General features: G+C 38.7%; 1 long non-coding RNA gene across 1 annotated transcript; it reads left to right on the top strand.

The window, feature by feature from the left end:
* The first annotated feature begins 485 nt into the window (after positions 1-485).
* LOC149836754 (uncharacterized) lies at positions 486-6,665 on the top strand. The gene is made up of 5 exons (XR_016432053.1): positions 486-601; positions 901-1,017; positions 1,111-1,202; positions 3,202-3,269; positions 5,800-6,665. It is a non-coding gene; the product is annotated as an uncharacterized LOC149836754 (long non-coding RNA).
* The last annotated feature ends 4,236 nt before the right edge of the window (positions 6,666-10,901 follow it).

Raw genomic sequence — 10,901 nt, 5'->3', positions numbered from 1 at the left:
CAAAACCCAGTAAGAACCCTTTATCTAAAGTCCAAGCTAGGTGTAGTATCCTATAGGTAAGGGAAAACTTTAAGGGTTTAATCAATTGGTGGTTTGCCAATGTGCTGCCGATCATGATTGGCATATGGGCCATATATGGTTAGATTTGATGAAGAAAGCCTTAGTACAAATTAGGGATGTATGGCCGTACTAGACTCGACTAAATGGATGTTGGCTAAAAAAATTCAAATTTGGGTGATGAAAATTGCACACCAAATCAGGTTTCTTTACATGTAATGGAATTAAATGAATGAGCAGGCGAGCGGGTGAGCTGGTTTATGCTTATTAAAGAATGGGTTTAAGGTTTAAGAATTTTTCCCTGATTTAGTCACGCGGTTCGGACTAAGATCCGGACCCGAGATCCATGTACAACCCTACCTGATGTCCTGTCGATGAGACTTGAGCCTGGAGAGGAGACAGCTACAGTGTTCTCTCCTTGCTTCCACAAAAGCTCGACGGCTGTCTCCCGCAATCGCTCGATCACCCGATTGATTGCCTGTTTCTAATCACTAGACAGTTTCGCTTGCCGGAGCTCTCTGCACCTCACTTCCCTTCGTGTCCTGTACGTACCTCCTGTACCCTTCCTCTTCGTCTTCCTCTTCTCTCTGTGCAGGTGTATGTGTGTGTGTCCGTGTCTCATCATGCTCGGGAGTCGTACACTGGGGCTTCTTTTCAGAAGCAACCTCTGCTTAAGCTTCGGCGAGTTGAGAGCTGTTTTCGCACCAGAGTTTGCTGGCCACCGAGCCCGAAATCGTCTGCTCAATCTTCATCTTGTGCGCCAAGCTGCTCATTGATGTTGCTATTATCCTTCTCTGTTGCTGATCGCACATCTCTTTCTTTCTGCATTTTCTTGTTGCTCAGCTCGAAGGTTTGAAGTAGGGCCGAAGGAAGAGCGGCGATGTCGTCTTTCGTGCTTCCCTCCGCGAACCTTTCGTCTTCCTCGTCTGTTTTTCTTGACTACAGCGCCTTGAATTCCAGGTCATTTTCACCTTCATCTGTTGGCATCGACCCCTCGAAATGTGCATCGTTTTTTCGTATTAATTTCTCGGGCTCGGGCTGCTGTTTTGGCAGTTGCAGTTCTTCGAAGAGTTTGGCTTTTAACGGAAGCAAGGGAAACTTTAGATGCATCGCTGAGCCGATCGAGAAGTCTAATGTGTCCACTGGTTGGTTTTTCTTCTTGCTTTTCTGAATGAGATCGCAGAATTTTTTTTCCCTTTCGTTAGCCTTTCTGTTTCGTTTTGCCTTTTGCTACTGTTTAAGTCATCGTTTCATTTGCATGCCGTGTTGTTCATTTGGGGAAAAAACAAAGTAATGTTCATAGCAATGGAAAGGGAAATGGTCGTTTTTCGTTATTAGAATCGCTTGATTGCAGTACTGAAACAATTCGCCTATTTTCGATAATAGACTGCCACGAAAAATTTCCATTGATCTACTGAATGTACAAGTAAGAGAAAAATTTCACTTATTCAAGTCGCAGTTTGCGAACGAACTACGCAAAAGATAACTCATGTTAAAGGTCCATTTGCGTTTGTACTCGTTAGCTGATCTGATGCCATTCTGGTTTTGGGTGCATGGGAGTGCTAGAAAGCTGCCCTTCATCGAATGCAACCAACACAGACATTTAATGGCAGGCTGATGGAGAGGGCAGCACAGTTAACAAAATGTTTTTCTACCCCATGTCAAAGCTGGAATGAGGCGCAGGAACATATGGGATTTCTTACATTTCAAAGTTGAAATTGCTGCGTAAAATTTCCCTCAGAGTGTCTTTTTTGTTGGTTTTAGCATATGATGCTCAAAGGTTGCAATTGACAAAAGCTCCCTTTCCCTCAAGTATGGGAGGTTGAAAGAGGCTGCCTACTGATGGTTACCATGGCAATGCTGTTTTACGTTTTCCTGTTTTCCGTGTGAAAGCAGAATTTATTCAGCACAACACATGGAACAAAGCGCACCCATCATGGTTTTGATTGATTTATATCCATTCAGTCTCCTGATGGATTCTTGTTCGAACCTTGGTTCCTGTAATTTGATCAGTACAACAAACATATGTGGGCACTTATTTTTTGTTCGCAACTTTAAACGGTATTTGTTGGGAACTTGGGACACACTAAAATTACCTATTCTAACAATGGCTTAACCAGAGTTCTATAATATGTTATTAACCCAGTCCTCAAATGATGCCATGTAAATTTTATCAAAGGGGCAGGGGTCTCGGGAGAAACACTCCAATGCTTGAGAGTTAGGACCTGTTTAACAAGTTGAGAAAGCTGAAGGAAAGTAATAAAGTGGTATTTACAGGCATATATGAAGTTCTTCTCTAAAAAAAACATGGCTTACGTTGGTTTTATAGGAAAAAAATATGAGGATCTTCTCTCGGAAAAAACATGGTATACATTCATTTTGCATCTAAAAATGTTAGGCTCAGATTGAAAACGAAAACTAGAAGGTCTGTATCTAGCTGCCATAAGTACAGTAAGAAAGAAAGGCCAACGACCATTTGCATGATAAAGGCCTTGCAACAGGACAAAGAAATGAATAATCTGCGTTGAAGTCGTCATGTTAGTAAGTCTCTATTCTTCACCAACAATATCATTATTGCCATGTTCTTCTATTGTATGATCAACTCCTAAATCATCCATGCAATATTAAAAGTCATTATTTTTGTGCTGTGGTGGATTTTCTGGAAGCTATGGAGTTCCTTTCAATTGGATCCAGTTCAGTTGAATTTGTTATATCAAATTGATGGGCTAATCCAGGAGCATCTTTCTTTCTTGCTTGAGATTTAAATCATATATAAAAGACAGCTGAGCTTTTGTTCTAGATTGTTTTTCTTTCCATGCATACTCATACTATGTGTATATGCATAAATTAGAGGGAATCAAAACCTAATAGATGAACTAAGTGGTCTGTTTAAGAATGTGCATGTTTGCGTGTGTGTTGGGAGGGGAGGGGGATGGGGTGTTTAATGCAGCCTCTGTGCATATGCTATATGAACCATCAGACCTTTTGTTCAAAACAGATCCCATTGATACTGCTATTTTCCTCAGTGTATTGCAGTAAAGGATATTTTTCAGACATTCTATGTTGTTTGTCTTAGCACATGTTCATGAGTGTCAGGTTGGTTAGCTAAATTAACTGATAGCATATATCTCCTCTGTTGTGAAGCTTACAAGACAAAGGTTTCTTGGAATCCAAATATGGCAAAGCTTCTGGCTGGTTATTTGTTCCCAGAGGTATCATTAAAAATCTGAGGAATCTTTGATTTCCATGACATGCACTGTCTTCTTTTCTGTTACACTTTCAGAGGAGCTCAATTAGCGGTTTTTAATGGTGCTTAGCAAACTATGGGAATGTCATGATTGCCAAGCCAACTGTCCCGTTCCAGATTATCTTTTAGTTTTAGATGATATGGGAGATTTAATGGTCATGATCATTCACATCATGATCATGCCTAAACATACATGGAAAGTATTTTAAATTTAGAGGCCATAAAGTTATAATCAGGTCTAGACTTTAGATACCTCACTTTTAGATGTCTAGGAGGTTGAAAACTAATTAATCTTGGTAGTTTTCGATCTCGTTTTAGTTTTCAAATTTATCTGATGTTTAATTTTTTTTTGTATAATTCCTTTTCTTTTCTTGCATCTTGCATCTTTTTTGTTTTTAGTGGATGATCTTATTGGGTATTAGAACAAGTATAGAAGTTATTTGGTTGATCTTATTTTAGCATCAACATGATGATTTTTTCTTTCACTGCTCACGCTTTAAACATTAATGGTTTATCTTATCTTGATAAATTATCCTGTGTATGCAATATGCTTTAGGTCATTTTTCTATCGTCCACTTATTGTTAGTTAACTTGCTTATTTTCTCTATAATTCTAAATAGAGCATAAATGTAGAATGCTAGAGTGCACATTCTCATGTATGGACAAATTGCTGAGAGTTTCATATTGTTTTCATATGTGATTTGGTGACTTGCTGTCCAATCTCCTTACATGTTTGCATTTCATGGTTCAAAAATTATGAAGTGAATATCCAAAATTTGTTTTTTTTTTCTGAAAGATATTCAGTCACTAATAATTCCATGTATTTTTGGTGGATGACAGTGAAATTATTTTTAATGTTTTCAGTAATCTGTTCTTCTTTTCCATGGATCTTTACTGGCTCATGATATTCTTCCTGTAAGCTTTTTAAACTTCATTCTAACCAGGACCAAGAATAGCCAAGTCCTCCTCTATGAGACAAGTCTGACTTGCTATGGTTGAGAATTTCACTTCGAATTTTGTTACATCATGTTTCATTTAGTATCAACTGGACACTATTTTTATTAGAATATCTGTTTATGTCTATAGGTCTATTGCTTGATTTATATTGTCCATCCATCCACACACACACACAGACAGAGGGTGATGTTAACTTCCACACCGTTTTATGGATGTTAAAAGTTCCACAAATTGTACCCCTAACATATTAAAAAATGACATTGGTGATTTTATGCATTTACGCTGCCATGGGCGTTTTAGTAATTTTTAAGGATATCTTTAATTGGCTAGATACCTGGTGAGGCAAAACCCTCAATGAGCTCCCCAAGTGTCCCTGACCTTTAGAATACTATATTAAAGCGTAGGGGTAAGAGGCAGCCTTATCAGGATCCTGAAAGGCCGCTTCTTTCTTTCCGTTTGTGGTTATGGATAGCAAGGCATTTGTGGATCAGGTTTCCAATCCAAAAACACCACTTCTCTCTGGAGCCCATGTTGGCCAACTTACCGAAAAGGCATATGGGTTTCTCCCCTCCAAAAACAAAGTCCAAAAGTCTCTGGTGCTGACACAATGTTGTAGGGCAATGAGAACAGACCTGAAAAGGTGGGTGCCTGGCAGCTTGAAGATGCCCTCGACTATTCCAAAGGATCTAAGTCTCACGTATGCTGGTGCTATTCCAGCCCCTTCTGTCTACTTGAGGGAGTTTCTAATCAGTTGTATGTCTTCTCTGACCGCATGCCTGAATTGTGGCAGATGCTGCCTGAAAATCTCCAGGGCAAGTTAGAGGTTGTTAAGATTTTAATCCATGCCCAATCATCAGATATGGTGATTGCGTTTGCCAGCTACCTCTGGCATGACGCTGGTAGGCTTAAGCGCTAGTCCAGAAGAGACAGTGGTTGGTTTTGGCTGTGTTCTCCTTCTGTTGGTAAACTGTCAACTTATTCTGAGAATGGATTATTTCTTTTGAGTTTGAACCTACAATGGGTACATGTTATGTTGTGTCTGAACACTTATGCCCCAGCAGTCGCCAAATTTATTTGGGCGCTCTTTCACCGAGTTTAGGATCATTTGATCCTTTGCAGTGTTTCTATCAACTTCTATCCACTGTTTCTGACGGACTTCTCCTTCTCCAAAGTGATGTATTAGAAAAAATGGCAGAAAAAAGATAGCTTTATATTATGCACCCTCAAGATGTACTGATTAATCGTCTTCAGAAATCCTATGATGTCCGTAAGGGAGAGAGAGTCCTTCTCGAGGTAGGTTTTGAGCATGGATAGTTTAAGAAAGAAATTTGAGTCCACTTGAACCAATCAATTTGCTCTAATATTTTGCCTCACTTCAGAAATCCTATGACGTCGTTGCTTTCTCATGATAAAACCCTTTTAACACACACACACACACACACACACATATATATATATATATATATATAAAGGATATATCTTATTGTATCAAGGTTTGATGCTCAGGTGTATTTTTAATGTTAGTGTGCCTTTTGCAGCACTAGATTTTGGTCTACTTTATTTTAATGGAGATCCTAACCATTTTTCTCTTGGGCTTGGAGGCTTGGCCCAAAACTTGCAATGTGGACTCGGAGTTCAAAACTGCAATCAATTGGCAGCTCTCAGTTGTTAATTGAACTATAGCGGTCATGAATGAAAAAGAAATGGAAACAGCATGTGTATAAATGTGCATCTGCATGTGCATGCTGTTGAAGTTTGAATGTAATATAATGTTGTACATGTGTATAATTAGAGTAAAAACTTGAGAGTCAAATCTGTCCAGAATTTTACATTTTATTTACTCTTGTATTGCCTATGTTCTGAGGGGCATTTTAGGCAAGTGATTGTTGTAAAAGGGGATTCAACCCCTATCTACTTGGTATATACCTTAAAAGAAAGGAATGAAGCTTCAAAGTATGTTTCTTTTCTCACTTGTGCCTTCCATTCGTAGCTGAACTCGTAGATGGTATCAAAGCCAAATATACTCCTAGAAGAGGCATCTGATTGCATTGGAGGAGGAATCGAAGCTTCTGGCCTGCATCGAGTTCTGTGCCATCACTGATGTCAACATCAAAGGAATGAGTGTCTCTGCCGGCCCAGGTTTGTTTAATCTGAGTTGGGGTTCTGGTAGAGGCAGATTTTAGGAGTTCTACAAAACAAAGCTCAGTCGATTTGTTGAAGGTCTGGATTTACTATGATTTTTCAAAATTTTTCTGTGTTGAGAGAGAACTTGACTAGATTTTGGTGAATCTGACCAGATGCTTGGTATTTGGTGACTGGGTTTGTTTCTGTTAGCATCGTTTTTGGTCTAGAAGGCTGCTGAAACCAGTCTCTTGGCAATAGTTGGAGTATATTTTGAGATTTGTTGAATCTTGCTCATGGTCTAGCAGGCAGTGCTTTGTTTTTTCTTTTTTATGGTTCTATGGTATAATTGGTATTGGGTAGCATTATCCAAAGATTCATTCTTGGTTGAATGATTGAAAACACATAAATGATGTATTAAATTGTGTTGATACAAATATGCATCTTTTGTGGTAATCATTTTTGTTTAAATGCATAATGCGATGTATAAATGTTTGGGAAAGTAAAATTATGCTTCAAATTTAAATCCAAGCTATTTAAAAATTATAAGCATATTGATTTTGAAAATGCATATTGATGCATAATTTTTTTTATGAGTATTAACCAAAAAGTTCAACTATTGTGATTTTTTTTAGTTTGCTGCATTTATTTTTAAAATGACATGTATTGAAAAAATATTCTCAGAAAGATATGAAAAGTTGTATTAATGAATTCAGGCTTGTCAAATATGGATGAGCGAGTCTGTTAAATGTGAATCGACGTAAGCACCAACCCCATGAATTCTGCTACCTGTGAGGATGAAAATCCAAGGGCAGGATCCCTGTGAAAGTGAAAACCCAAGATAAAGCAATCTAAAGAACAATTGATTCTTTCCCTCAAGCATGGTGGATTAGGGAGATTTTCGGTCTCGATTGGAATGGTTGGTAGTCCAACCACATGCGTGTGCTTGGTAGTTGACTATGATCATAGCCAATCATAGGAATCCTTGATGAAGGTTCCTTGACTCTGGTGTCGATGTCTTTACTATCCAGAGGTAAAAATGTGAAATGAAATGTGTGAATGAATATTTTTTGGAGGTACAAATGCTTATAGTGGACTAAGATTGTGATGCCACGGGTTTTGAATCAGAATGGTCACTTAATTTTGTGAAATGTTTGCTAGTACGATATTTAATTAAAAAATAATTTAATTTTAAAGATATTAATATGGTTCACGCATATAGAATAAGCATGTCGATACATAATTATCCATTTATTAATTATTTAATTTGATTACTATTTTCATAAAGAAATGTGAGATGTAACCCATTCTTTATGTTTATTTAGATTAAATTATTTTGATTATATACGACTGATAAGTAATTGTCAGATGCAAGCAATTCCTTATGATCATTTAATTAATTGCAAGTGTTTAGATTTAATTCAGATGAAAAGATTGCTTTGTGAAATGAAATATTTTGCGATCATGGCGTTTTGTCGTCACCTCTTGCGGAAAGCCAGCCGCTGTCGTCACCTCTTGGTGCCAGAGTAGACTGCATCTACCGTACATCAAACAAGCTCATGGGGGTTGTGCACACTTGTCTAGCAGGGTGTGTGTGAAGACACTCAAAATGAAGAACACCAGATCAAACCCCACTGTTGGCATGATGTTATCCTTAACTTTCATTGGTCAGTCTTTGTAAAGCATGGGGTGTCGGTGGGCTACCCAAGGTTTACTTCTTAGGGAGGCAGACCCATTAAGCACCCCGTGCTCCTAGGGAGGTTTTTGGACATACAAAAAGAAAGGGTTGTTAGGGCCTGTGAGGATGTCCTAGTTAGCAATATTGAAGATGGCTTAGAAAGGTTGTATGGGCGATTGTGTTTTGCACATCGATGATGTAAAGGTTATTTGATTGCGTAGACAAAAGAATGCAGGCAGTCTTATCTGGACACTGTTGACCAGGCGAAAAAGGCATCTTGGACAAGTTAAGTTTTTATCCCAGGTGTTTTGCTCCATTTCTTTATAATTTTTTTGGTTTTTTATCCCAGGTACTCTTAGCACCACTTTTCCATAGGGTGGAGTGGAACACTGGGGGACACTTAAAAGGTGTTTCGCTAGTCCTTTTCTCTAGGAATCTGGCATGTTCGATGTTTGCATCGGGCACATGGGGTGCAAACAACAACGACCTACGGATGATATTGTCCCTGCAATTAGGGATGGCAGTGGACCGGGGCAAGGGTGGGGGATAAGGTCTCCACCCCCGCCCCATTATAAAATTCTGCCCTCCATTCCCGCACAGGTTTTGATTTTAACCTCCATCTTGGCCTCCATCCCCATTTCATGTCCTCCATCCATGGTCCAAATGGGGCGATGCACTGCAGGTCGGGGCCCCATTTTCCCTTGGTCCACCGCCATTCCTGACGAGTATTTTAGCATTTTACTAATGGGGGTCATGGACTGGGTGGGGCGGGGGAAAGAGTCTATCCCCCCCTTCATCTTTCACGGGTTTTGATTTTAACCTCCATTCCCGCCTTCACCCCCCGTTCATGTCCTCCATCCAGAGCCGTATCTGTGTTTTATGGGGCCTGAGGCAGATGGAAAAAATGAGGCCCCTATTAATAGTAGGAGTTCGGGGGTAGCGCCTCTAAATTTAAAAAAAAAATCAAAATAACAATAAATTTTGCATTCACATTAAACAAATATAATATTCTAAATATTTATATTATATTAAATAAAAATATATAAAATATTTATATAAACTACCTAAACAATACTCGTCTGATTAATTAACAGAAGGACCTATAATCAATTAACAGAAACAAATCACAAATAAAAAATTAACAGAAATACATATAATCATTTAACAGAAATTAATTGACATTAATTAATAAAAATTAATAACAAATCAGAAATTAACAGAAGGTCCAAAGGTCCAAAAGTCAAAAGAAGTTAGCAAACTCCAAATCCAAAGGTGAGAAACTTTCTTACCAGAGCTTATGTTTTTCCAAATAGATTTCTTCATGGAATCTAAGCCACCAAAGCAAGATGAGGATCGAAAACAGAGAAACTCTGAGATCAGAGAAAGTAAAAGGCGATGAATTTCTGGAAAGAATCAAATCAGGGAGTTAAAACAAAAAAAATCCAAAAGAATTAATAATTTTAACAACTTCAATCACTTTCATATAAACCTAACATGCCAATTGAATAAAATTTCAGAACTTATCTGCAAAATATCAGACTTATGAAAGAAATAGACAGCTAAGCACATATCTGAGAGATCCAGAAAGTTTAAACAGGAAAGGAACATTCGAACATGGAAGAATTGGAAATGCTAATTTCAGAACATGGAAGAATTAGAAATGCTAATTTCAGAACTTTAACAAAGTGCAGATAATTGGAAATGCTAATTTCAGAACATGGAAGAATTAAAAATGCTAATTTCATAACTCTAACAATGTGCAGGGTAATCCAAGTTATGGCAGTAGGAAAAATATTAGAAAAGAAACTTGATTGTGGAATTTCTTATGTAGAATCACAACTCCAATGCTCTGAAAGAGATGGCATCAGAGAAGCGAACATGGAAGTGCAGAATATTCAATATGCAGGTTGCAAGACAGCAAGAGGCAGCTGGGCCTGGCACTGGTAGCTGCTATCAGCAAAGAAAACAAACACACTATTTTGAGGAGAGAAGGCTCATGTGGGACTATGATTCTGTGAATGTATTAGAAAATGTTCAATTCCAAATCTCCACCAGACCAGATGGAATAACGAATCCAGAAAAAGAAACAAATGAAGATTTTGGGAGATACTTGAGTCGATCTAGCGACCTCTGCTGCCACTACTCTGGTGAGAAATCGAGCAAGAGAGAAGTTTTAAATTTTAAATCAAATCCAGGCGGCACCGGAAGCCGAAACTCCGATGTCAATTTTGATCGGGTGAGCTCTGAATCAGTGTGGAGTTGGTCGAATCTGAATTAGATTAAAGAAGAAAAGAGGTTAGCGCAATATAATTAAATTGAAGAAGAAGAGAGGCCATCACAGGGGTTTTAGATTGAAGAAGACGAGAGGGCGCAGGGGTTTTAGATTGAAGAAGACGAGGGGGCGTATGAGTTTTTAATGTTTAATCGAATCCGGGTCTGATCCTTTACCTGAACCTTTTCTAAACAAATGGGGAGCTCGGGCCTTAAAAATGGGCCCCTAAATTTTTTTTGGGCCCAGGGGCCCTGAGGCCCAAGCCTCATTGGCCTCTTTACATGTCCGGTTCTGCCTCCATCCCTGGTCCAAACGGGACGAGGCGGGGCATGGCGCTGTTTTCCCCTATCCACTCCCCCCCTGCAATCAAATGCATCCTGCCCGTTTAATTGCCAGCTAGGAATTGGACGGTTGGTCTCTCTCTCTCTCTCTCTCTCTCAATGTTGTCGGAATCGGTTTCTGGTCTCAATTGATTTTGAAAACTATTCAGAGAATTGGACTATTCAGAATGGAACGGAATCGGTCAATTTTTTTATCATCAGTTGACACATCGTTAAAAAATTAAAGTG

The sequence above is a fragment of the Nuphar pumila genome, chromosome 5 (genome assembly GCF_984573655.1).
Source record: "Nuphar pumila chromosome 5, dmNupPumi1.hap1.1, whole genome shotgun sequence".
Lineage (NCBI taxonomy): Eukaryota > Viridiplantae > Streptophyta > Magnoliopsida > Nymphaeales > Nymphaeaceae > Nuphar > Nuphar pumila.
This window is presented reverse-complemented; position numbering and strand designations above follow the sequence as displayed.